Source organism: Aptenodytes patagonicus, chromosome 1, assembly GCF_965638725.1.
Source record: "Aptenodytes patagonicus chromosome 1, bAptPat1.pri.cur, whole genome shotgun sequence".
Classification (NCBI taxonomy): Eukaryota; Metazoa; Chordata; class Aves; order Sphenisciformes; family Spheniscidae; genus Aptenodytes; species Aptenodytes patagonicus.
The window spans coordinates 196806410-196832836 of NC_134949.1; the positions used below are offsets into that span (position 1 = coordinate 196806410).

Consider the following 26427-nt stretch of genomic DNA (forward strand, 5'->3'; position numbering starts at 1 on the left):
TTTTGGGGGGGGGGGGGGAGGGAAGGAGGAGGAGAAGGGAGGGGGATGAGAAAGAGCGAAGGGGCATTAATCCGGGTTACGAAAACACGGGGGGGGGGGGGGAGGGGGGCGAGAAAGGGAGATGTGCATGTAAGTGGGGAAGTCATCCTGGCTGCTGCTGCAGAGCCGGGAAGCAGGAGCCGCCGCGTCCCGAGCGCTGCCCCGAAATTTCCACGGCAGAGAGGCGGGGGAGAAGGCGGGAGGGAGGGATCCGCGGGGGGGTGAGGGTGGCGAGGACGGGGGGGAGATCAGAGGAAAGCCTGTCATGTCATGGGAGAGCGGGGCGCACACCGGGGCCGCGGCGCGACCCTCCGCTCCGGCTGTCCCGCGCCTCCCGCCCGCCCCGAGCTCCCCCCGCCCGCCTCCGCGCCGCTCTCCCCCGGGGCGGGCCACCGGGGGTGGGAAGCGGGGCTCCCGGGATCCCCTCCTGGGCGAGATGCTACCCGCCGCCGCCCCGGGGAAGCGGGGTTACCTGCCGGAGGAGGCAGCCGCTCCCGCCCGCTCCCACCCTCTGAGGCTGAGGGAAGCGAGTGACAGATCCGCCCAGGAGCCAGCGGCGAGACCTGCCGCCGCCTCCGGGAGCCTCCCGCCCGCTGCCCGTCGGGCTCCTGAGGCGTCTTTTCCCGGCGGCGGACGGCGACGGGGTACAGGTTGCCCCCATTTTCCGAAGACGGGCTTCCCCCGCCCGTCCGCCCGCCCAGTTCCCTCTGCCCCAGCCGCGCCCGCTCCCTCTGGCTCTTACCGCCTATGCCGGTGGCGGCACCCGCTCCGAAGCACGGCGGTGGTAGCGGCGGCGAGGGGGAGAGGAGGGGGGGCGAAGGGGGAGGGAGGTGACTTTTGGCGGCAGCCGGCGCGGCGGCGGGCGGCCCCGCGAGCCGCGGCTCCCCCGCGGCAGCGATGCAATCGGGCATCACTCGAAAATGGCGCCGAAAGAGCAGGGCTCTTCATTCAAATTCGTTAGAGCCAGCCCCGCTGCCCTGGGGCATGCCGGGAAGGGAGGGGGGGCGCGCGGGGGGAGAGCCGCTCGGGCTGAGGCAGCGCTACGGACACGGCGCTCGCTGTCAATGCCGCCCCTCCCCCCCCCCCCCCCCCCCCCCCCCCCCGGCTCGCAACCAGCGCGCGCTCCACGCCCTCCCCGCTAGCGCGCGCTCCCGCGCTACCAACCCAACCGCCACTAATGGGGAGGGGGGGAGGAGGGGGGGGGGGGGAGAGAGAGGGAGAGAGAGAGAGAAATGTCACCCGGAGTCCCGGCCCGTGGGGGAGAGGTGGCGCGTTAGAGATGTGTGTGGGGGAGAGAGAGAGGGGGAGCGAGACCTCCGCCGGCCCCGCGGACTTGTCAAGGTAAAGGCGCGGGGGGGTGGGGGGGCAGCGCGTTTTGGGAAGGTAGGGAAAGGAAGCCGGCGGGGGGAGGGGGATGTGCGCCACAGGACCTGAGGAAAATATGAAGAGCGCCTCCCCCCCGGCCCCCCCCCGCGCCTCCGAGGACCCCCGCGGCTCCCGCAGCGCTCAGGTTGCAGCCCCCCCCCCCCCCCCCCCCAGCCGCGCACCCCGCCGAAGCCGGAGGGTTTGAAGCGCTCGGCGCTTGCCCACACCGCGCGGAGGCAGCCCGCGGGCCCGATCCCGCCCTGGCAGCCGCCGCTCCCCCTCCCCCTCCCGCCGCCTCACGCGCTCCGCCGCACCGGCTCCGCGGCAGCGGCCCGGCTCCCGCCCGCCGCGGCGGCAGCGGCCCGCCGCCCCCCCCCCAGCCAACCACCACCCCTCCCCGCCCCCGCCCGGGCTTGCGAACAGCCTCTGGCGGAGCGAAGCTGAGCGGTGCCGTGTGGGCGCATCTCCGGGCAGATTGGGCCCGGAGAGCCGTACACTGGTCATTTGAAAAAAAATATCTCTCCGAGGAACTTGACGGAGCGAGGTTCAACTCTGAGAGCGCTCCCGCCTCGGCTGCTCGCAATGCTCAGGGGAAAACGTGAACTTTCATTTTCACGCCGCACCCCCCCCCTCCGCCCCAAGTTGTGACTGATCATAAGGTACCTGATAGTTGGGTTAGTGCTTCTATCCCCATTTCACAGATGGGGAAACCGAGATGGAGGTTGCGAGCTGCTGAAAGCCACGGAGGGAAGGCAGGCTACAGTGCCGCCCGAACCACTAGTCTGCACTTGACTTTTGACTGCTGGAGGATTCTTTCCTGTGAGCTCTCCTCGGGCTGTGCGGACCCCTGCCTTTGTAGAGAGACCCAACGCATCACTGCGAGCGGCTCCTCAGGATTTTTGACTTCAGTGGTTTTTTTTATCTGATACGCTTTTTAAAAAGGGAAAGGAAAGCAGTCAAAAGCAGAGGCCTCAGACCTGTGAGCTGTTGTTCCCATGACTTTGGGGAAGATTTTCAAAAGTACATAATGAGAGTTTGGGAGCTCTGTTCCCACTGACTTTAAAAATCTTCCCTTCGTGTCTGTGAGCTAGTCCTCTTAAACTCAGTTGGACTACTTGCAGACGAACGTTAGCAGGCTCAGGGCCTAATGCTTTTCATGATTCCATTGCTCCCTTCTAGAGCTGCACTGACAAAAATATAAGCAGAACAAGTTTTGAAGGGAGAGGTAATTTCTCTTTTTTTTTTTTTTTTAAGCAACTGACACAGTTGAAAACAGCGAGCTTTTGGGCTCAAAAAGCTTAGACCATCATGGCTACGAAAACTACTGCTACTCAGAAAATATGTAATTCTGGAGCTCCTTAGTGAAAAAGTAGTGCAAGGCAACATGTAAGTAATCACATAGCTAATATTATGCATTTATGTTACTATATTTTCCTCGGTTTTGAAGTTTGGTATTGCTAAAGAAACTGATTCCTAATTTTTTAAACCAAGTTCTCAGTGAAAATTAGCCAGATGAAAAAACTTAAGTTCATAAAACCTTTCTGTTAAAAAGGAGGAAATATAAATGATTTGCAGTGTATTTACATTTTTTTCTCTTATTTTATTAAAATTACTGTGAGCGAAATTTTCAAAAAGTGTGCCTTTCAACTGAAAAGAATGATAGTAAATGTCTTCTAATTTTTTTTTTCTGAGGGCTATGTGCCTGTGAAAAGAGGACTTTGCAGTAGAAATAGCAATGAAAACAGTAAAGAAAAATATAAAATTATGATGTTGCTGATACCACTTCTCTGTACTTAGACTATGTATAGTTTTGCCCTAAAATAATTCTAGTTATTATTTTTCACCCATTTTTCCAACCATAATATAAGAATAAGATATAGAAGATAGTATGTCATTCTGTTTGACAGGACATGGTATTCTCTTACATGAATCACACTATTGTCCCTTCAGATGTCATTCCTAAGGTTTCATTAAGATTTTTAATGAAAGTGAAATTTTTACATCCCCTAATATCTAATACTTGCTCTCAGATTCCATACTTAATGCACATAGGCCCTGATCCTGTACAGACTGAAATGTGTATTATTATGTGTAAGCACACTGAGTAGTTCTCTTCATTATTGTGTTCTTGTATTTTGGACGTAAGAAGCTAATAGTGATATTACACAACCATTATTCTCAGTATTACTTAGGACTGCACAAAACATAAACCTAATGTAATAGTCTTGATTTACATCTTCAATCCATATCTCTTAAGTTAAATAATGCACAATTATAATAATTTAAGGATCAGAATGGGTAAATATTTAACTGAGTATCAGAACAAGTGAGAAAGGCAATTGCTATAGTCTGAAAATCCATGTAATACGAGGTGGGTATTGCATTCTCTGGCTGTAGCATCTGGGAGAGGATCATCAGTTTGTTTCCTCAGTGACTAGTGAAGCCAAAAAGTCACAGCAGGAACACAGCTGAGGACAGAAGGGAGAGAAAGGGATTTTGAGCCTCACCAAAAGTGATGTCAATTCTTTAGATCAAATTTCCGTTCCAAACAACTTGGGCTCATCAGAATGGTGGAAGTCTTATCTGCTGTGGTAGCAAATATGAGGTTAAGCTGCAGTTTGTATAATGGACTCCTTTCCTCATGCAGCTCTCATTACAGCACTACATGAACACCTTCTAGTAGTGCCTGTCCTCTGTTACAGATTCTTCTCCTCAGAGTGTCATTATATTGTCAGAGAATCTCCTCATACTGTAATAAGTGACGTGACCAGCATTTGTCATATTATCTGTTCTCTTGTTGCCAGGGGAAGGAGCGTGTGCAGTTGAATGTTTTCCGTTTATTTTATCTGTCTCTTCTTCCATATACGTGTTATGTATTTATGTTAGTGAGGCAAGGTCAAAGTAATGTGCTTTGTTCTTCAAGCAAAATGCAGTTAGGTTTCTGATGGCCCTTGGCTCCTAGGCACATTCATTCCATAGACTTGCACCAGCCCCGAGAAAGTTCTGTCTCGAGAAATGACAGCTTTTTCCCCCTTGTTGCACAAGTTCTCTTATGTCAGGAGAGGGAAACTGTTGGCAACTGTATCCAGTCTAGAGACCTAGTAGGCATTTCTTTAGGAATCCTGGATTTAGGCCCTGGAAGATCTTGAGACCCTGAATTTGTAGTTTAAAATTCTAGAGAAAATCAGTATAGAGTGGAAGAGAGGGACTTATAATAACCCACATTGCTGAGATGACATCCCCCCAGCTTCCTGTACTTGGAGTTTCCTATATGCAGCAGACTTCGTGCTTGGATATACTGAATTGTCTAGATCCAGTTGAGAGGTGGCAAAACCAAAGCAAGGTACTTATCTGCCAAAATGGCACAGAAGCTCATAGCTAGTCAGGGATGATTAGAAAGCTGGAGGCTGTCTTCTGACTCAGGCACACATTACTTTACAAATTACCTTGCTATGTGTTTCTGAGATTTATTTTACAACTATGAGGATTAGAGGAATTTGTTGTAATGAAAACTGGCATTGTGTCATTACTGTGTAACTTTTTAGTTAGATTCTTTGGCTTGCCTGGGTACTTGCATGTTATTCCATTACCTTCATCTGGTCCAGTTCCTAGGTAGGTTAGACCAGTTGGAGGGCACCAAGATACACCCACATGTAGTAATTATAATAATCTTTTCAATAATTGCACATCTACATATTATTTTGGTATTCTGTGTTTGTAAGACATATGGACATACACCAGTGGGAATTCCAGAACTTTTTCTGTTCATTTTTCTAATTTGAGCCCTGCCTTGCCCCTGATGCTTGTCTAGCCTTCTAGATCCCTGTTACAGATTCATCTAAGCCTCCCTTCAGACCTCTTCTGTAAATTTGATATCAGTTGACGTTTGAAGTTTCAGTTTAATAACCTGGTAACTGTAGTTGAACAGTTCTTTCATATATGAGTTTTCTACTTCCTTCTGTAGCCATTCAGTCTCTGATTTACCCTGACAAATACAGGATTTGGAATTCTTTACTTTTGCATTTTCAGTCTGCTAGCAATGATAGAGGTTGTAATCTAGAAAGGACTGAAGTGGACAGCATTTACTATTGTACAGTGAAAACAGAGTTCTGATTTTGCCAGTATAGAGCGGATCTAGGGATGCTTCTGTAGGCAGTAAGGACTGCAAGAAGTATGTGCTGGCTTAGGACTTGCATCTACTTTATTAGATTTCCTATAAACTTCCAGATGAAAAAAAAAAAATAGCTTTTTTTTTTTTTTTTTACTGTAGACTACCTCCTGATTTTTCAATAGCCAAGTTTCAATTTAATTTTTTTTTCAGCCTCTAGAATGCTTAACGTAGCATAAAGACTACTGGTGTAGTCAAAAAGTTGGATTTCCTATATTTCATTCAGATCTTACAATATTGATTCTAACATAGCTATAGGCCTGACTCATAATAATGAACATATCCCTGAGGATTTAAGAAAGATTTGTTATTAAACTTAGGTTCCGTGGTAAAGTTTTGCTAAAATGGCCTAACTGTAACTTCTAAATGTTTTAATATTTTTGTGGATTTAATGGTTGTGAGAAGTGCTGGCTTGGTATCTGTGAAAACTGCAGCCCATTCTTTATTCATGGATTAATTAGAGCAGAGCAGTTGCCAAGTGATCTTCTCCACAGCACCCATGAACTTCAGCCTTGAACTGAAGAACACTCATCAAATGGTGAGAAAATAGTGTGGTTGTCGTGACTATTAAGTTATTGAGGGGATGCTCTATTACTTTTTTCTTCCTAGCATTGATTCTGTTATTTAACAGGTATTGAAGTTAGATTTTTGTAGGGTAATTGCTGGGACCATAACCTAATTTCTCCCCCTCCCCCAGTATTTCAGCTGTTAATTTCTCAAGCTTTGCTATCTTCTTAGCTGTCCTTGACTTTTCGAAAACAATTGTTAGTGATACACTGAATTCACTAGCTAATTTCTTTATTACTTGCTTTAGCCTTAGTCCTGTGCATGTGCTTAACGCTGTTCACATGAGTAGTTTCATCAGTAGCACTGCTTAGAGGAGTGAAGTTCAGATATGTGGAATTGTTTGAAAGATCGAAGCTTCAACTTTGCAGATATGTATGTCTGCATTTAAATGAAATGCTACTGAAATGAATACAGGAGAGGGGGACCTGGAAATGCTTTAGCTAGTGCTGATTTGTTTGCTTTTATGCTGTTCAATTTATTTCTTTTAAGACAGCTTGATATAAGTTGTTCATTTGCTTCTTTAGTTTCCCAATTTCTGGGAAATTTTGAAATCTGAGATTCAAAACATTTATAAAATTTTAGTAATGCTCATAATTCTCCTGAGAATAACAAAACATTATTTTATTTAACCATTTCATGAAAAGGCGACTGAATCTACAGAGGAACTAATTCTATGTTTAACTCACTGCCTTATCAGGTCTTTAATCTTACTCTAGCGCCCTACCTTCATTAAGTAATGATTCTTATATGTGTGGATTTATTAAGCATACATCTTAAAAACAGGGAGTTTCCTTTTTTGCAGCTATAGATAAAGGATGGAATCCCCCCTAGCAGGGGGTTGTGTGTGTAAGAATATAGTTGAGTGTTGAGATTGGCTTCCTGGTCATTTAGATAGGTGACAGCTTAAAATAACGGTGCACAGAATGATCCGTAGTTCAGGAGACATGTCACAATGATCAGAAGTTCACAGGATGCTGAGAGATGCCCCAGACCTTTTTTGGTATCTCAAAAAGTGGCTCAATTTCTGTTTTGCTTTAGTAACTGTATTGTAGAGTAAGGAGTAAAAGGGACAGAACCCTACTAGTGGCTTATGATTTCCACATTTTCTCCTATCTCTACGGTTGTTACCATAGAGATTGGAATATGGCATATTAACCCTCTCCCAGCTATTTACCAAATTGGGTTTGGAAGTGCAAGTGTGTTTAAATAGGCAGGAGCGTTGATGAACCCTTTATACCAATAACTGAACTACACCCTGTGTTAAGAATTACTTTAGTACTGTTATCAACCACTGAACTAATTTAACCTTTGCCAGGGTTATTTACCATTTCGTGTATTAAAAATAAGATGTAATACTTAAGCCAGGAAGAAGCAGTAGTTTTCAGGCAGAGTGCATTGAGATATAACCCAGAGGTCATTTATTTTCAATACAGATTGAACAATCTGTTTCTTTTTCTTTCTCAGCCACTTTTTCTTTAGTTTTCTTTTTGAGACCTGATTCCTGAATTAACTTTAAGCACTTAATTATTTACATTCTGCGTCATCAAACAATTAATCTTGTACTTAAGTCACAATACTTGCATGAGTATGGCTTTTGAGAGAAGAGTTTGAATCCACATTAGTCCCTTGTGTCTTGTACTTGACTTTGCCTATCTGATAACCAATAGGCTGGATCCAGACTAGCGCTAAAGTGTGAGTCTGCATGTTAGCAGGGTAAGGAGTTGGGGCTCAGATTTGAATGCATGCTCAATACTACAGATAGTGAATGATTACAAGATGATTTAAATTTATTTTCGAATTTAAGTACTTCTTTAGTTGTTTAGCTGAGCAGAGTTTAGATACTCCATATGCTTAAAGTTAAATGGTTCAAGTTAAGTGGCTTATAGGTTTTCCTAAAGCATTTTTGGAATTGATGTAATGCTTTTACTTCAGTAGAAGAAGAGATAGGCCAATGTCAAACAGTTTTGAAAAGCCCATTCGCATTGCTCTGCTAAGAAGATAATTTTGTTTCTTTTATTCCATCCCCTTTTTCATTAAATCACTTTCACTTCCCTGACTCTTCTTATACCCATTGTTTCCTGCTAACCTTTCCTCTAATGTCCCGTTTTCTATTAACTTTTCCACACTGACTACTCTTTGTCTCTCTTCTTTTTACTGGAGTTTTGGAGAGGTCATTATACTTTCTCAGTTTCTTTCCATCTTTCATCAGTTCCTGGAATCCAACAACAAATAAAACCCGCTGATTTCAACTATGCCTTTTTGGTGAGAAACACACAAGTCAAAATTTAGTCCCAGATCAGTAGAAAGGGTAAGCAGAGCACTGTGGATGCCATTTATAAAAAAGAGAACTGGAACTTGCATATTTTAAAAAATTATTCCCTAAATTTGGATATCAGGATCTGGATCTAGACAGTAGGATCAGGATTTTAAGGCGACTCTTTAAAAATCACTATGCTTATTCTAAAAAAAACCGCCACCCAACCAAAAACCCCACAAAAGTAAAGTCCAGGTATACTGAATAGATTCATTAGACTTAATGTCACTGTTCTTTTATTGAGCTATGTATCACTGAACTTCTCTTAAGCCTTAGGAGAGACAGCATGGAATTGGAAGAGAAGCAGGGATCTCCATGAAGGGCAGTCTACTACAGTCTTGGTAAGTTCAAAAAATATATATAAAATTTTATTTCTGTTAAATTTTCACCTTTATGAAGCAACATATATTTAGGGCCTTGTTCACAGTGGCAAAACAAAGCCAGTTTTATTGAAACAGTCTCTACATTCTCTGGATTCATTTATGCTATCACCACATAAAAATCTGTGTTCTGTTATAGCTGAGTTCGTGGTGTAACTCCTGAATGAAAACAATAAGTGACATAAAACTCATTAGTTATTTTCACAGTGATTATGCTACAGTGTTTTCATGCCCAGTTTCTGAACAAAACAAGATATATAGGATTGTGTTGTCTCCTAATAACTTTTGAATCCACCGCTTAATTTCAGCTGCATTTGATATAGAGATAGAGGTCACAAAGTCAAGTTTCTACAATTTGAGTGAAACTTAGCAGCTGGGAGTAGAGAAAGGACTTAAATTAGTGCCCCCGGGGTAGAAAAAGCTGCAGCATGGACTCAGAAATTTTCTGCTCTGTTCAACCTGTTGACTTGTTGATCAGCATGCTTGGTTGGTCTGCCAGTCAACGCATGTGTAGCTCAGACCTAGCCACAATGTGAGCTGCCTCTTGTTCTCCTAGAAGTCAGAAGCTGGTGTTTTTTGCAGGAATTTAGGGAAATCTGTTTAGAAGGGAACGGGAAACCAGCCAGGGTAATGTCAACCTGGGATTACTGCACAAGTGTGTTGATGGCACGTACAAGCATGCTGATAGGTAACTAGACTTCATTACTTCCGCTAGTCATGAAAAAAACCTTGCTTTTGCCAGGGCCTTTCTAGTCTCCCAAACCACTTGTGAATCATTCCATTTTATGGTAGTTTCTATACCTGGATTAGATGTGTGTTTCTCCTGTCCACGTCAGAGAAGGGAACTGTTGAGACAGCTTCAGTATTTCATTTATTTGACTGTTTGGATGTCAGCTCTGAGCTATTCCTTAGGCTGTCAAAATTGTAAAACTGTATTTTCAGCTCTCCCCAGAAACTGACTGTAATTTAGACTGCAGCTATGTGTCCCTGACCCATCCTACAACCTACACTCTTGGAGCAGTGCAGGAAACATGCGTTGTATTCCAATTAACTTCCTTTGTGAAGAAAGATGTGGAGCTAGGCACAGGGACAGAAAACAATATTAGGGTCTGGCTGCATCAAGTTACCACATTGCATTGCAACTTGGGAAATGCTAAATCCGTAGCTGCATGATTAGGGGCACCACGATTGTCCTGAAAGGTATGGTCTGTCCATTCTTCTCAGTCAGTGAGAAATGGGCAGATTGCACTTGACAGAGGTACTGGTTCACTCACTTCGCAGGCTCCGGTAGGCAGCACTAACTTGGCAGATGTCTGACATTTTTAAATTTTCTGTGTAATGTTAGGCAGGGGATACTTTCACGATCATGAAGACCTCAATAAATTCACAGGCCTATGCTGTGTCCCCAAAATGGGTGTTGTGGGACTTGCATCATAGACCAAAGAAATGAGAATAATTAATTTTTAGAAAATAATAATTAAAAATTTATATTTCAAATACATATCAGTAAAAGCTCCCATAATGTGCTGTCACTACATGTAAAATCCATAAGCAATTTTAAGCCAACATTCTTTAAAGAAGGAGCTAAAAATTCCTATAAATAATATGCAACTTAAAGATGTATGGAACTCCTTTATTATGTGCTAAATGCTGTAATAAAACAGGCTATCAGTAGGTTTTGCTGCATGTTACTAATTTTATTTTTTTTTATCCTGATATTTTTGCAGGTGTGTGGAGGAACAGGTTCCATTCTCGCTGTTGTTACTCCCACATAGGCGGACTCTGTAATTGATTGTGTGTGGGTAGGGCCCTATTGAAATTAAGGAGATTCTGCAATAGTGCAGGGTTCTTTTTGTGAAAGTTCAGTTGCAAGATCAGGACTCTACTGTGACTCCTTACTGTGAATTCTGTCAGTATATCATTGATTGTGCTGGAACCTGCCTTTTGGGATAATGTAAGTCCTGCTTTCCCCCCAAATGTACTTTAGACATGAAATAATCATAAAACATTTCTAATTAGAAAATTAATATAATTTACATGCATTCTTTTAATTATGTTTTTTTGGCAGTACCAAATAATATATTCCTCAAAACTTCTTAATGGCACTGAGGCTTTGTGGATAGTTGGTCACATGATGAGAAAATTCAGCTGTAAGTACATTGAAATGATTGAATTTTTCCATAGTTAGTCTTTACTGATGTTGACAAACTAATAATGATAAAAAGGTGAATCAAGAGGTTTGACTTATGTCAATTGACTTCAGTTCTTTTTAGAAAAAATATATAATATATCCATTAAGGATTTCATTATTCTTGGGTAATTCACCATGTGAACCTGGAGTCCTTCCGTACTGCTGTTAGGTAGGGAGTTTTAATTTGTCTGTTTTCTTTATTTTCAGAATAGTGTGTCTCTGACTTGCTCTGTATTTTCACCCATAAACTTTCTGAAATTTATAGATCTACAAAAACTGTTTATACCACCAATACTTGTGTAGATATTGCAAACCGATTTACTAACATAATTGTCTTGCTGAGTTGAACATTGAAATGCTAATAAATATACACTTATACTTGTGTCAATGTAACTTGGTTAAATTAAACTAAACTGAGCTGGCATTATGAGTGAATTTGATCATGCATGCTGATTAGCTATAGTCTTAGGCAGGAACTACATACTTTATTGTACCTAAGTACTTTGTGCTTAATCAATAATAATTACCCATATCATATGTCGGTGGATTCACCCAAAATAACTATAAATAACTATACTTGGATTAAGGAGGAAGTTCTTTTCCTGTAGCTATGGGTACAGTCATTGCTATGGCTCCTATTTTTATATACAAATGAGGAAAAACTACATGTAGGTGTTTTCCCTGTATAACAAAAGGGGTATTATAAACTCCATGCCCTTTTTTATGATGCCGTATTTCCTTTCTGGTATTCAAATACAAGAATGTTTTCAATGGGGTCTTAGTATCTGAAAAATGGAAGAACTGGAAATGTTACTGAATTTGTGAATAATTATTAAGGGGCTGTAAAGGTCTAGAGGAGTTGTATGTAAGGACAATTAGAGATTCTTTCCCATGGAGCAAGGACACAGATAATAATTGGTGAATAAAGATTGAGGAGGACAGAATTTTTTTTTTTTTTGCTTGGCACAAGAGCAGCATGAAATGAAAGTAATTTGAAGAAAGAGCAAGACCAAAGAAGAAATCATAAACTCAGATCAAAAGCAGACTAGAGAGTCCAATTAAAAACAAAACAAACCAAACAAAACCAAAAACCAGAAAACGGATGTCAAAAATATACCTGAAAGGAGAACTAAACGCATAGCCACTGGTATTTCTCATTGCACCGAATATATGATAGATTTAAGTTTAAAACTTCCAGTAAGTGTTTTTCTCTAATTTTTTTTTTTCTGTTGGAGGGGAGTATATGGGCTTTGAAGAAGACTCAGTGACTAGTTGTGAATTACCTGTATAAATTGGGGATTCAAGATGACAGTTACAACTAAGAACAGAGGACAATGGGTTATGTATGCTAAACTACAATTAGTGCTAAGCAGAAGCCATAATTTCTTGTTCAAACACAGAACTTAATGATTTTGATATGTATCATCTTCAACAGAGCTCAAAACACAATTTCATTATGTTCGTTACAGGATGGGAATTTTCAAAGTTCTTGTTAAAAAACAGTGATTCTTTTGAGATTTTGCAATATAAAATGAAATCGAGATTTTTCAATATGAAATGAAACCAAGATTTGAGAACACTGGATGTTTCATTTTGCATAAAAAATCTTGATCAGCATATTTTGTTCTTAAAATGTTTAGACCTAATGGTTTACTGTTTTCACTTTTTAATCCTATTGGCCATATTTATTCTTACTTGCACTAAGTTGGGTAAAAGAAAGAAAAGGAGAGGGAGATCAGGTGATTGCAAAAAAACCCCAAACACGGCCTTCTAGCCGTGCCCGCCCCACCCCCAAGCAGATCAAAAGAAGTGCCTCAGAATAGATCTAGTTTCAGAGGAGAAAAGGGAGGAAAGTGACATGCTAGTGAGTGGGGTATAAGGAATACCCTGGATGTTTCACATGTATCCAATTTTTTCACTCATCACCACTGAGAGGCAGATCACCTAGGTGTGACCGCTTCTCCTTCCTGTGATGGCAACTTCCCAGTACTTTGAGGGAGATAATGTCAGGGCACAGCTCAGTTCTGCCTGCAGTAGTGCTGTTACAAATACTCTTTGGAAGAAAAGGAACTCTGAATTGTCTCCTGCTCTAGCCAGCTCTCCACTACTCACTGCTGCTAACCCCCATTGTCGAGCACCCGATCTGATTGTTTCTTTGGTTTAACCCATGCCGTGATGCCGTAAATGACTGAAACTAGGAGAACAGCAAGAAAGCAGATACCAAGAGAAGGAGTTGATGTTGTGGAATGTAGGGAGTGGGCATTTGCTACACAGCTACACATTGTGTGGGCTTGGGAATACTTCAAGAGCTGGAATGCCAAACTACAGCAACAGAGAGTAAGTTTCCTTTAGTGGCAAACCGAGGTGATAGCCCTGGTTCTGTGCACTAAGAAGGAAGAGCAAAGGAATGTGCCTGAACATTCAGCATGTTAGTTGTTGTAAGTTTAAGTTGTGAGACCTTTTTCTCCACTGCTGTTTGCGCTTGGCTTGTATCGTGACTGTCCTGTCTTCAAGCTGGATGTAGCATGTTTTTGTTTATGTCGAATGAGGCACCCATCATATTATAACATCACGAACATTGTTTTTCTTCAACACTTGAAAGTCAAAATGTGGTAGCATAGATAGCTGTAATAAGTTAGTAATAAATGTGACATGAAAGAATTTTCTCATTTCACAGTATTTATAGGAAAAACAATGTTTTATGTGTTTCATACACCTCCCATGTTCTTTTCCACTCCTAAGCAGATCTAATGCATGAGTATTTTCTTCAGTAGCGTCTCCAGTTCTTCAGTTACAACTATTGGTCTTTTGTTAGTAGTTGTTTTTCATATTTAGGTTGAGGCCCTCACAAAACCGCCCTGCATCCTGTATGAATGACACCATCATGCTGTCATTTGTTTTAAGTCATGAGATCTAGGCTAAATCTGAGGTTTGGGAATCTTTTTCCAACCCGTTAAGGACGGTCTTCTCCGTCAGACGATTATTTTTTTCATCCAGGTTTTCCATGGATCGTCTCTTTATTAGCAAATCTTTTCTTTTGCCTTGACAAATGCAGTCTTGCAATGCTCGTTATCTAGTCAAAATGCTACTCTACTATAAATACCAGTTTCCAAACTTACTCCTTTGGTATTTTCAATTTCCTCCTTCAGTTTAAAGCAATAAAGATAAGCTATCTGTCTTTATTTTCAAGGCCCATCAAGACTACTTCTACCTGATACCTCTCCTTCAGTATCAAGAGGTTGACTCTGGTTTTGATCAACATATGATGCCAGCTTCCATCATTCGGTCATTAAATTTTCAGACCACACTGGATATTTTCTCCTCAGCTGCCTCTCATGTATTGGTTGACTTCTTCATAAACAGAACTGTTCGCTATCTTCCTTTAAATATCTTTTTAAAAGTTTTATGTATTGTAAAGCTTAAAACAATCAAACTAGACAACAGTTACATTGCAGGTGTATTAATGCCAACACTTACCACAGTAGTACTGTGTCATTGCATTTGTACTCTGCCATAATTTCTCTGTTGTCTCTTTATGTAGAATTCAAGTACATCTACTTTTTGTTGTGTGTTTATTCATGGCCCAGCATAATGAGAAGTGGTCCAGAGTGAGGGCTCCCAGGATTTATGGTAATACAAATAAATAATAATAAATACCCACTGGATACTGCAGTGTAGCTGTTGGATTCTGCTGTGCCTAATGTCACATCATATTTAATGCAGAAAGAAGGTGCTCCAACTAGAGGCCTCACAAAAGGGAAAGAAGTGAGTTGCAGCCAACAGATAAAATGCTAGCCCCGGAGGCCTTCTCAACGGTCAAACCCAAGTCAATAGTTACTGGCATTGTGCCCTGAAAGCATCCCTCTCTTCTCTTCTCCACAGCAGTAAGAACAGACTCTCCCTTCTCATAGAAGGAAGTAAATGCAAATGTTATGAAATTTTGCAGTGTGTACAAAAGGTTAAAGGACTTTTTATACTTTCATAGTGTCCTTCTGCTCCTTAGTGCATTCCCTTCCTGACACAGCATCTCTTGGTACAGACATCTTGAATAACCACAAGTAGTTGTTCCAGCCATACTGTTGGTCAGTGCTTTTTCAAATGCCATCTGATCTCTATTGAGAAGGAACCTACACTAGTTTTGATTTGGTACCTTGCTATCTCGTAGTGCTCCATTTCCATTGTGCCTTGAAGGTAATGATTCTTCAGAAGAGTGGTAAGCATGAATTCCATCAGGAATTCCCCAGGTATGTCACCCTCTTTCTGGAAGCGGGTCTGCATGTATCCCTTTTCTTTCTTTCAAAGGGACACTGAAATGTCAGTGTATAGATGAGACAGGGATGATAGAATGTTTAGTGCCTAGCTGATACAGAGATGGTAGATTGGACTATGCAGACAAATGGCACTGTATATACCAAAGAAAATATAGTCAAATAAGTTAATTTTATTAGAATAATCCACAAAACAATTACAAGTGGTTCTGTATCTGAATAGGAGAAGTCTAGTAAGAGCTCTGGACTAGTTGATGGGATGGAGACAGTGAGTGTGAAATACTGTGGGAGATTGGAGAGGCTATACAACCCGAAAGCTTGGTCATAGCCAGAGTTCTCGGTTATCTATATATAGATTGGATAAACTTAACATTAGGCCACATTCGGCCATCATGCACAGGCTGTATTTTTAGGTATCATCAAGAACTACTTTTTGAGCAAACCAGGTAGAGAATCCAGAAGAGGGGGGACAGCCCTTGATTTAGTCTAGATTAGCACACAAGAAGTGACTACGGAAGAGCCATTCAGTAGCGATATCTCATATCATACTCAAGTTTCTCATACTTGTAGGAGAGAAGAAGATTAAAATAAAAAAAAGTCCAGTATTGTTTAAAAAAGAATTGCATACAAATGAAGATACAGTTTAAATAAATATTAAAAGAGACATGGGGACTTTGCTTTCTGATTCTAACCCAATCGAATAAAAATTGTCCAACAAAACTGAACAGTAAAGGAAGTTACTAGAAATAAATAGAGGTTTTTCAAAAAGTGAAATCCAAGCAAGCAGAGCAGAAAAGAGCACAATTCTGGCAAGTTAAATGTGTACCTATAATAAGGCAGAACAAAAAGATTTTGAAATGCAACAGGCTAAAATCCTAAAAGCCAAAAAACTTTTAAGTGTAAATTTTGCTAGTAGGGAGGTGAGTTCAATAGATAACTGCGGATAAAGAGAATATTTAAAGACAGCCATCACAGAAACAAGTGAACTCTTTGCATTGGCAAGGTTTATTACAGGGACATTAGGGACATCCCCACATAAAAGTTGTTCTTTATAGGGAATATTTCAGATTTGAAATATCAATAAAACATTTTTTAACAATTTAATTGAATAAACGTTAACAGATTGCCAGATAGCATGTTGTTCATTCAGTAGTCCTAGAGAAATTCAGAAATGAAACTGGTGAGCCATGAACTGTGTTGTATAATCTATCACTTAAATTAGCCTTGATAACAGAGGAATGGAAAGTAATAAATGTGACACTAGTTTTAAAAAGGACTCTAGGGATGATCGTGGACTAATGGACTAATAAGTCTGACTACCATGACAGACAAAATGCCAGTGAATGTGATAAAGAATATAATTAATAGGAACATGGATAGGTGTAACAGGCAACCATCATCTTGGCTTTCGTACAAGATAGTTTTGTCTTGGAGCTTTGCTAGTTATTTGAAGAAGTCAACAGATACACAGGAAAAGGTGACCCAAAAGTTTTAAAAAAGCTCCATAACCAAAGACTGTTAAGAAAATGAAGTGTTGAGTTACTTAAAATTCTTCGTAGATTAGTAAAGGGTTACAAGATAAGGAACAGTATAGCAACTAATGGACAGTTTTAACAATGCCACCTCACAAAGATTTGTACTGGCGCCTTTGCTGGTCCACCTGTTCCTAAATGGTCTGAAAAAGTGCAGTGATAAAGATTGCAGATGATAAAAGGAAAATACTCAGTTGGAGTCAGACCTAATGTTGACCCTGAAGAGTTGCAGAAGGATCTCGCAGCAGGACCTGTGGTGATCCAGGAGCCATGGCTGTCACAGAGGCCAGATATCATTGACCCCGCTGTTCAGCCATATCTATCAGCAGAGAGAGGCAGTGGCTGTTGGATTACAGCAGCCATCAGCCCGTAAGCTGTGAGCTCAGCAGGCTGTGACCAGTCCTGCTGCTCAGGAAGGCAGGGACTTGTAGCTGTTCTTTCGAACCACAGCAGGGGCTGCAAGTTGAAGAGAAGATTCTTCCTGCCTATTTCTCAGGATTTCACAGCCTTGACGAGCTTGAAGTACAGGTTTTGATCCTGGAGTTCCTGCCTGTCACAGGGGTGAAATATCACCGTTAAACTGATAGGTAGTATCTTGCTGCTGTGAGAAGCCAGGGCTCTCAAGCCATCTTATTGGTGTTTGCACGGATTTTTAGCAGCTCCTGCTAATTTCCTAAAATCATTCTGGATGGAGCTGATGCTAGCAAAAAGTGGCAAAATGGTATTTGAAACAGAGAAATGGCACTGGCATGCTGGTCAATTTTGAGCATTGATGAGAACTGTATATGATATGGAAAAGGATGACTAAGAGGTATGGCATAGCTCTTCTGCAGGGACAGTAAATGCATCAGGATACCTCAGTTCGGAAGAATGTTGACTGAGGAGTGGTAATGTGGGAAAGGTCTCTAAAGCTGTGAATACATGGAAGTGTTTAATAGGGGGCTATAACTCCCTGTTTCTCATCATAGAACAAGGGGCCTTTGGTCACTGTTTTGTTTAATTTGGGTGATCTTTAAGATGACAAAAGGCTGCTTAGCACCAGTTTTATCTGCCATAGTTTTGTGGATGCATCTTTTCAAGTGCACAAAACCCAACTGTTTACTGGTCTTGAAAAGTCCACTTGTCCTGAACCAGCTGTGGCCAAAATCCAACCTGTGCACAATTATAGCTTTTCTGTAACTAAAAGTTTGTAGTCCTCATTGATTGCTGATAAATTTTCAAACATGAATCAAATGTAAACTGGTCCCATTTTCCTAAATCTGCAGATATTTTTTTATCCTCTGCTTCTGTTTGTTCCTTTATCTGGCAGTAGCAATATTATGGATGGGCAGATCAGTTTTACTTCTCTTGTTTACAAACCTGTGGGCAATGGAGAATGCCAGTTTGCTGCTACTTCAGAAAGCGAAAAGCAGTAGCAGGCCCTAAAATTAATCCCAGGGGAAATCAGATAAAGAAGCAGAAATGTTTCACACAGCAACCAGAAGGTCTGGAGGGAGGGATGGAGTAGAAGACATCATTGTACCTTTGAAACAGCTGGAATGGTTTCCAAGCTGTGGTCCACAAACCCCTGGTGGACTACAAGGCTATGGTAAGTTGAACAGCTGTTTGGCTAAAAACATAGTTAACAGTGTTTTAAATAGTGTTTCCAATTAGAAGTTTGATCAGATGGGTGTATGGTGGTTTTTGAAAAATGTTAAGGGCTGATAACGATCTGTTGTTCCAAAAATATGGGAACCGCTGTTCTGGAGTGTATGAAAAGGTAGAAAGCACTCCCCAGTTTCTCAGCGTTAGATGGGTTGCATGCTTCTCCACTAGAAGCAACAGTGAGAGGTTCCCAGAAAGGAGCCAGGAAGAGCTGTCTGGTAGCATTAACCCTTCTGTCCCCACCACGCCCTCCCCAGTAACAGAATTGTGGGGTTCTTAGCCATTGTGTTGTCCTTGAGCATCACTAAAAGTCTTCGCTACCCCTACTTTTCATATATACTCATAACTAGTAGATTTAGTTTTCTGAGAAGCGAGTATAATTTTTCAAGTCTTGGGTGCTCATCAGACAAACATTAAACTTGTCAACTCCACTAGATTAAAATACTTATCCGTCTTTGAATTAATACCTGGTTTCTCATTGCCAGAAAAACAGATTTTAAACTTTTCTATTCTGTCATTATTAACAGATGTAAACTTTCCTCACAAGTATTAGCATGTCTTATTACAATATCTGTTTATTAATTTAAAAAACCCACCAATTCTATTTGACCAACTTCTTTTAATTTATGTCAGCTCCCTGACATAATCATAGTTTTACATTGTAAAAATCTTCTTTGTCCTCATATCAGGTCTCTTATTACTTTTTTTTTTCCTACTGAAAATTCTCCAGAATCATAAAGTATTTGTATTATCAGTGCTTTTAGTTTCCCTTGACATAGGTTACTTCCCATTGTCCTGAGTACCGTACAAGCACATCCGTAAGTAATTTGTAGAGATGTTGTCTTTTCCAACATACTGCGCATCTTTATGTTAGGAATTATGGTGGTGTCGAATTTGAGAAATGCCAAATTATAAGCCTTATTGAAATGGTATAAATACGTTTATCCTGAAGAAATCAGTTGTCTAATCTAAAATTACTGTAGTGTATTTTATGAAATTTAAACAAAATACTGGAAACAAACGTTATTGACAATAGTTTTAAAAAGAACTGAGGAAAGTTGGCAGGTGAGCATGCTTGGTATAATCTTTTTTTGTTCCATATTTCTTACTCGTGTGTTTTGATACATATATGGAAAATGAGGGGGTTTGTGCATGTTCTTATATTGTCTTGCTGAATACCTGTTACTAACTTACATGATTCTGAACTTGTCTTTGCTCAGGCTTAAGCTACTAGCTGAATATGAGATCGAGGGGAATCTGCCTTGTATCAGAAAGGAACATGTGAGGGAGGAGAGAGCGACTTCTGCTGTAGTGTGGAAAAAGGTTATTTCCTGGTGTCATCTGTGAGTGACAGGAGAGAGGGATTCATGAGTCTAGGCAAGGCATATGGGTACAGAAGCAGTAATGGGGTGTATGGGTAGGACTGGGGATGAGCGTATGTGAATGAAGAATTTGGAATAGGGATCAGAACACAGTTTCTGTAAGAGTTGGAGAGATCACAGTTGGATAGATATATTGGGGTCAGTTGGAAGTCACTTTACCACAGAACATGGCTACAGCTCTCTTATCTGAATCTAGCTCACTCCACACTTGCCCTAGCTACGCCCTTCCGTGTGTCTTCTGGAAGCCCAGCTTCTTCTCTGTTTCCTGTACATGACCCTTTTAAGTGGAAAACCTACTTTCCTGCTTACTCCAGGAACAGTTACACGCAAAGGTACAAATGGTCCCACAAATACTTCCCATCTAAAGCTTCTCTTCTGTCCCACTATACTTTCTTCTGCCTCCTGTGTATGGGGTTCTGCACTGCAGGTGCAGACAGACAAATGAAACATAGAATAGAATCATAGAATCATTTAGGTTGGAAAATACTCTTAAGATCATAGAGTCCAACCGTAAACCTAAGACTACCAAGTCCACCACTAAACTATGTCCCTAAGTGCCATGTCTAAATGTCTTTTAAACACCCTGGGCAGCCTGCTCCAGTGCCTGACAACCCTCTCAGTGAAGAAATTTTTCCTCATATCCAATCTAAACCTCCCCCGGTGCAACTTGAGGTCATTTCCTCTTGTCCTATCACTTGTTACTTGGGAGAAGAGACCGACACCCACCTCGCTACAACCTCCTTTCAGGTAGTTGTAGAGAGCGATGAGGTCTCCCCTCAGCCTCCTTTTCTCCAGGCTAAACAACCCCAGTTCCCTCAGCCGCTCCTCATAAGACTTGTGCTCTAGACCCTTCACCAGCTTCGTTGCCCTTCTCTGGACACGCTCCAGCACCTCAATGTCTTTCTTGTAGTGAGGGGCCCAAAACTGAACACAGTATTTGAGGTGCGGCCTCACCAGTGCCGAGTAAAAAGGGACTCAAATGAGATGCTGTGGAAGTGCTGGGTGCAAAATAATAATGCCTCTCCTTCCCAACATACAGTTTGCATCTTCTCCAAGTGGGACATGTCCCATCATTTGAAATCTGCTGATCATAGATGAATTCTTTTGTTCTTTTTCTCCTCTTCATGTAGTACTCATTAGAAAGTGATTATTTTTTTCCACATGATGAATTACTATCTTTTAGATAATGTCTGTCTTACTAAAGAGCAGAAAAAATCTCAGATTTCTAAAGCCTGGTCCCTTTGATTTGCATTTTTCTGTGATCTATGACCTTCCTAAAAATAAATAAATTAATTAATCCAGTGGATGATTGCACCTACTGGCGATAAGTTGAAGCTTACTGACAGGATGGTTGCTTTTCTTAATTATTATTTTGCAGATCCCTTAAAAGTTGTTCACAAAGACTAAAGAGTCTGCAGAAAGATTGAAAGCCGATGTCTTAGGGCATCCCCCTAAATGCAAGGGGTTTTTTGAATGCGGGGGGGGTGTGGGGTGTTGGCACAGATCTTTTCATAAGTCTTAAGCTTTTACTTAACAGTTTTCCTTCTTAATGTATGATTGCATACTTATGTCTATGACTAAACTTAGCTACCCAGAAGCATGATTTCTGTAAAAGTTTCAAATTCAGTAATCAATTAGTAAGCCTTTCAGCACCTGACAATACAAATAGATTAGGTAGCAAGATCACCATAACATTAATAAAATAAAACATACTTTTTTGTTGTTGTTGTTAGAGGGTACATTTTCATGGAAAACTATTTTGGTGTTTCTTTCTTGGGCAGATTTTTATAGTGGATATAGAGATCACTCTTTTAGTTGGTCAATGTTGGTCCCTAAAAATTGGCTCTACTCTTGTTGCTCGTCATATGTAATTTTATCTTTAAAGACTGCAGGAGTTCATGCTTACTGAGAGGTAACACCTTGAAGTTTTGGCACTATTCTCTACAAAGTAACTTATACTGAGCTGACTTTCTGTTATCATGTCAGTGAAACATCAAATGTTGATACTATGTGTGAAACAACATTTGATATAATGGCTATTAAGTTACTTGAAAAAAATCTTGTAAGGATGGATTTTGTGTTTAGAAGACCTGGCATCTAAAAATGTATGTAATGGATACAGGTAACAAATGTTTATGAATTGCTACAGGAGAAAAAACGTTTACATTTGTGTACAATATGCTAGTCTTAACTAGCTATTTTTATCTCCTTCTAAATATCTTATCATAAACTGGTTATAAAGTATTTAAAGACATGAATCATTTCATTTGTTGAAGCCTTCAGTGCATCATTTAAAATGGCTACTAAAGGAGAGAAGCGGACGTCCGCTTCTCATAACGGCTAAGCATAAAAATAAGGTATCAGAGATAATAATATAGTTCCAAATCAGTAAAAATCGTTGTTATGTTTTGCTGTATGAGCAGAGCTCTTCACAGAATGCTGATCTCATTCTAAGATTACAGTTATCTAAATAGATTTTCATTGCTAAACTTTATTCTGGTGATTTTATATCTTTGCTGGAAATGAGAGAACACAAACACTTAAAATTTAAGTCATTGATCTTCAGCCATGCTAAAAGCTTTCAGGACTTGGTATTTCAGCCCCAGGATTGGATCCATAGCCCTTTTAAATTTTGGAATTTCAGAAATTGTGCAGGTGAGTAGGAAAAAGCAAATGTGAAAGGAAGAAACTGAAATGGAGAGGAGGAAATTATTTTCCTTTAACAGAAGGAAGGGAAAGATGAAAAACAATGTAATGAGCACAGGAGAAATAATAGGGTGAAAAGGGAGGAGCCAGGTAAGTATTTACACTAATATTTTGTATTTAGTGCTCAGACATGTTATGCTTTATGCTTGCATGGAAAACAGATTGAGACTTCAGCTTTCTGACTAACTGCTGTGCTGAGCTGTACTTTACTCTCTGTGCATTTTTGCTTTAGCACGGTTGCTTCTAAGGAAGGCTTTAAATTGACTTTCAGAGCCAACCTGAATCACAAAATGCATTATCCTACTAGAGAATGATGACTGCCCCAATGTTCTGTCTTCCTAAGTCAGGTCTTAAAGAAAAAACACTATTAGATATCAAAAAATCAAAGCCAGTTTTTTTATATATAATTCTGTTGTTAATTCTAGCAGTTGGGGCAGGGCACAGGCACGTGGGCAGGCAATAGCACTTAAAAGTGACAAAATTTGTGTGCAAAACCTAATTGTAATAATGCTGAAATTGAAAATCAAAACTGCTAATTAATCATTATTCAACAGGACTAGGCAAAGTCAATTAATTCATAACCAAATGTAGCTGTAGAACAATGGATTACTTACATTGGCTTTCATTACAGGTCAGACATCAGTGTGTGGATTTCATCCATAAGCTGTAATAAAATAAATAAATTAGGAAATTGGCAAAAAAAGTTTAATTCAGTAATTTGTTCATTTATGTGCTTAGTTACTGCATAATTCCCATGAGTATATATGGTATTATAGCGGAGTAAATGTTTAGGGAAATGATGTACTTTTTAAACTGAGCAATTAACTAATATTTATATAGTGACTATAACTAGTCTTCATGAATTACTATGCTAAAAATTTGTTTATTTTTAAATACAGAGATAGGGACCTCCCGTTTTCTTATATTCACTTGGTGGTATGCATAAAACGCCTTAACTGTCCACCTGAGCAACACTCAGTGTAACTGAGCCCTGAGCTGATGTACAGCAGAGCAGCATCCCCTCTGAAACTGCCCCATTGCTGACTGGGGACAGAAAGAGTGAAAATGGGTGGAGCAGGGAGAGGCCTTATGGTGCCAATTCACAAATAATTTTGGAGTGGTAACATCTACTTTTTGCAAGGTAGTGTATTAATTTCTGCTAATGGAGAGAGAGAGGTCTGCATAAGAATTACACTATAAATTGCTGTGTGATAGGGTTCCCTTTCCTGTGCAGTGTCTGCATCACTGGGCAGCAGTTTTTAAGGGCATCCAGTGAAGATACGAATACTGAAAAATTGACGTAGCTGTACTCTTTATGTTCATTCCGAAAGGAAGACGAAATTAAATGTAGATACAACTTTTAGAAGTTCTAAATAAGAGACTTCATGCTGTATTTTATAATTAGCCCTTCCTGTTCTGTTGTTTTGCATTAGTGTTACACTATTTTGTTACATGACTCTAGAATTGTTTAGATCATATAAATTCTTCAGTGCAAAATCACATTTCAAGTGGACCAATATTTAGATTTTAAAGATGTCTTTTTAATTGCATTGTAACTGACAGCTCTGTGTTGTCCTCATGTAATAGGCAGTATCAGGATGACTGTATTCTGAAATAGTCATTAAAGGAAGACCATTGTATGCATAGGTCTCCAATGAGGTATGAATTGCACAGTCCCAGGATTATGTCTCTCAGACTTTCCGTACTAACAAGAAAGTGCAGAATGTGAACAGTCCCTTTGGTGTATATTCCAGCCCCCAGATCAGTGCCCAGGAGGAAAGCTCCCTTCCCCATCCTCTTCTCTGATTATTTATGCTTTGGTACTGCAGTTCTGTAAGAGCAGAGTCTTGTTTTTGCATCTGGGCTGGCAAGCTGGTGAAGGTGGTATGAAGAGGTTGTCCCCACAGACCTGCTCCACACTGAAGCTTCCTGCACAGAGACTGAGCTATATAGCAACTCTAAAACCAGCCCTTCACCCATGAATCTTGTATTTAATTATAGTTCATTTAAAATAACCATTATAATGTAAATATCCATGACCATGACATAGGATTTCAGCATTTTTTCACAACAGTATTTACTGTATTCAGTAACAAATTACTGAAATATCAGCAGTGCCATTTTAAGTATCAGTTAAATGTGATACTTCCTGAATCAGGTCTCAATGTTGGGAATATAGAATCCCAGTGATGTCAAGCTTTGGTTTTTACTTAGAGCAGATAAACTTAAAGCCCCAGTAGTCCATAATTAGTCCTAATAGAAAAGCAAACTTTCTTTTATTTGGTCAGACTTCATTTTGTGCTCAGTATAGTGAACACAAGTAATGTGCAGTAATAAAAAAATATCTTGCAGCACAAACCTATTACATATTCTGTGTAGATGAAAGTCATTAGTAAATTCTCTTTGTTCAGAGTAAATGAAGTTGAAAATATGTTGTTTCTCATATTATTTTAATCCAAATGTTGTTATCCATAAGTATTCAGCTTAAAGATATGCTGCTAGGTTCACAAATACCTAGCGAACTTCACAAAATTAATTACATTTCAAATATGTGATTCAGAGTCTAAAATTCAGACCTTAGGATGGGATGAATCGCCCTCTGGAGGTGCCCGTTTCAGTCTACTGACTTCACAGGAATCCTGCTTTGAACTGACTAGCTCAAACTAGAAGTTGAGTGGCCTGTCACCTTAAGAGAGGAATAACTGAGCATTTCATACCATACTAGGTCTTTTCTGTAGACCTCTTTCTTTTTAAGAACGGCTGCCTTATTCCTCACCTTTTCTGTCAGTGTTCTTTTTGTACTGTTTCTAAAATGAATATGCACAATTGTTACTGTTGCTATTTCCTGTGTATTTTGTTTTTTCCTGTCCTTTTCGATCTTGTTATCTTATCTTTGCCTGTTGTTTTTTTTTTCTTTTTCCTGACTCTTTTTAGCTACCATCTCTTCTGAAGCTTTTCACTTGCTACCTCTCTGACCATCCTACCTTCCATGTTGAGAGTATTGTCCTAACTTCTGATGTGGAAGATTGCTGACCTTTTCCTTTGATGCTGATACCAGTATTTTCTGTGAGAGGTAGTACTGTAGTGAAGACATAGAAAAAGAAGAATATGGCACTTGTGAATTTTTTATGAATAGTTTTTAATAGTCAAGAAGTATTGTTCTTCTGCCTTAATATAAAATGTTCTGGTTTCCTAATGTACTTGTAATTTAAAGATGTTTGTAGAAATGTAAAATCAAATGTGAAGAATATAAGATCCATATTAAAGACATTTAAATTTAACAAAATATAGCATTAGTCTTTATTTTAAAAATTGAGTCCTACATGGCTCACTTGCAAAAAGTGGGATAGATTTAAAAAGTTGTGTACTGGTAAAATCTGACTTATTAAAAGGTGAAATTATTTTCTTCCTCCCTATGGTAATATTTTCTTGATTTATACCTATTAAAGATCTCTCCTTCTCTTGAGTTCTCCATCTTCTCCCTTTTTTTGTTCCTTTTGTTAACCTAAGTTTCCTGTTCCTTTCTGCACTGGACTCTCCTAACTCTTTTGGTTCAATACCAATCCATTTTTCTCTCATGTATGCATCCATTTGCCTAAAATATTGCCTTAAGCATGATCATTTATATTCAAGAATATATTTACTTCTAAACACTGGGTGGGTCTGCTATTTTAGGACTTCCAGTAAATCAGATAAGAAACTTAATTCAGTGACAGCATTTTAAGTTTTTTATGACACATGTGCCTTCATAGGATCAAAGTACCTTGCCTCCTACATCAATGGAATAATAATTATGGACAGAGATAAACATTCCTGTAAAAATATAGACTTATGGTACTTGTTCAATATAGGAATGCCAACTTAAAAAGAG

At 40.2% G+C, this 26427-nt stretch overlaps 2 long non-coding RNA genes across 7 annotated transcripts in view; one reads left to right on the forward strand and one right to left on the reverse strand.

The window, feature by feature from the left end:
* The window catches only part of LOC143173924 (uncharacterized), a 64655-nt gene that overhangs the window by 13138 nt on the left and 25090 nt on the right, over positions 1-26427 (reverse strand). For 2 of the 3 annotated variants that reach the window (XR_012997845.1, XR_012997846.1), the window contains exon 2: positions 23171-23220. This is a non-coding gene — a long non-coding RNA (uncharacterized LOC143173924). Of the gene's footprint in view, positions 1-16124; positions 17375-23170; positions 23221-26427 lie in introns of those variants that run through there. The other variant, XR_012997847.1, reaches the window with a different exon arrangement.
* On the forward strand, positions 1259-26030 carry LOC143173896 (uncharacterized). 4 transcript variants are annotated; one of them, XR_012997831.1, is made up of 5 exons: positions 1259-1380; positions 2659-2790; positions 8724-8794; positions 10561-10983; positions 25491-26030. It is a non-coding gene; the product is annotated as an uncharacterized LOC143173896 (long non-coding RNA). The 4 variants fall into 4 exon arrangements; XR_012997837.1 differs by lacking the exon at positions 25491-26030 and adding an exon at positions 14215-14996; XR_012997825.1 differs by lacking the exon at positions 25491-26030 and having other exon boundaries at positions 10561-10787; positions 10902-11448.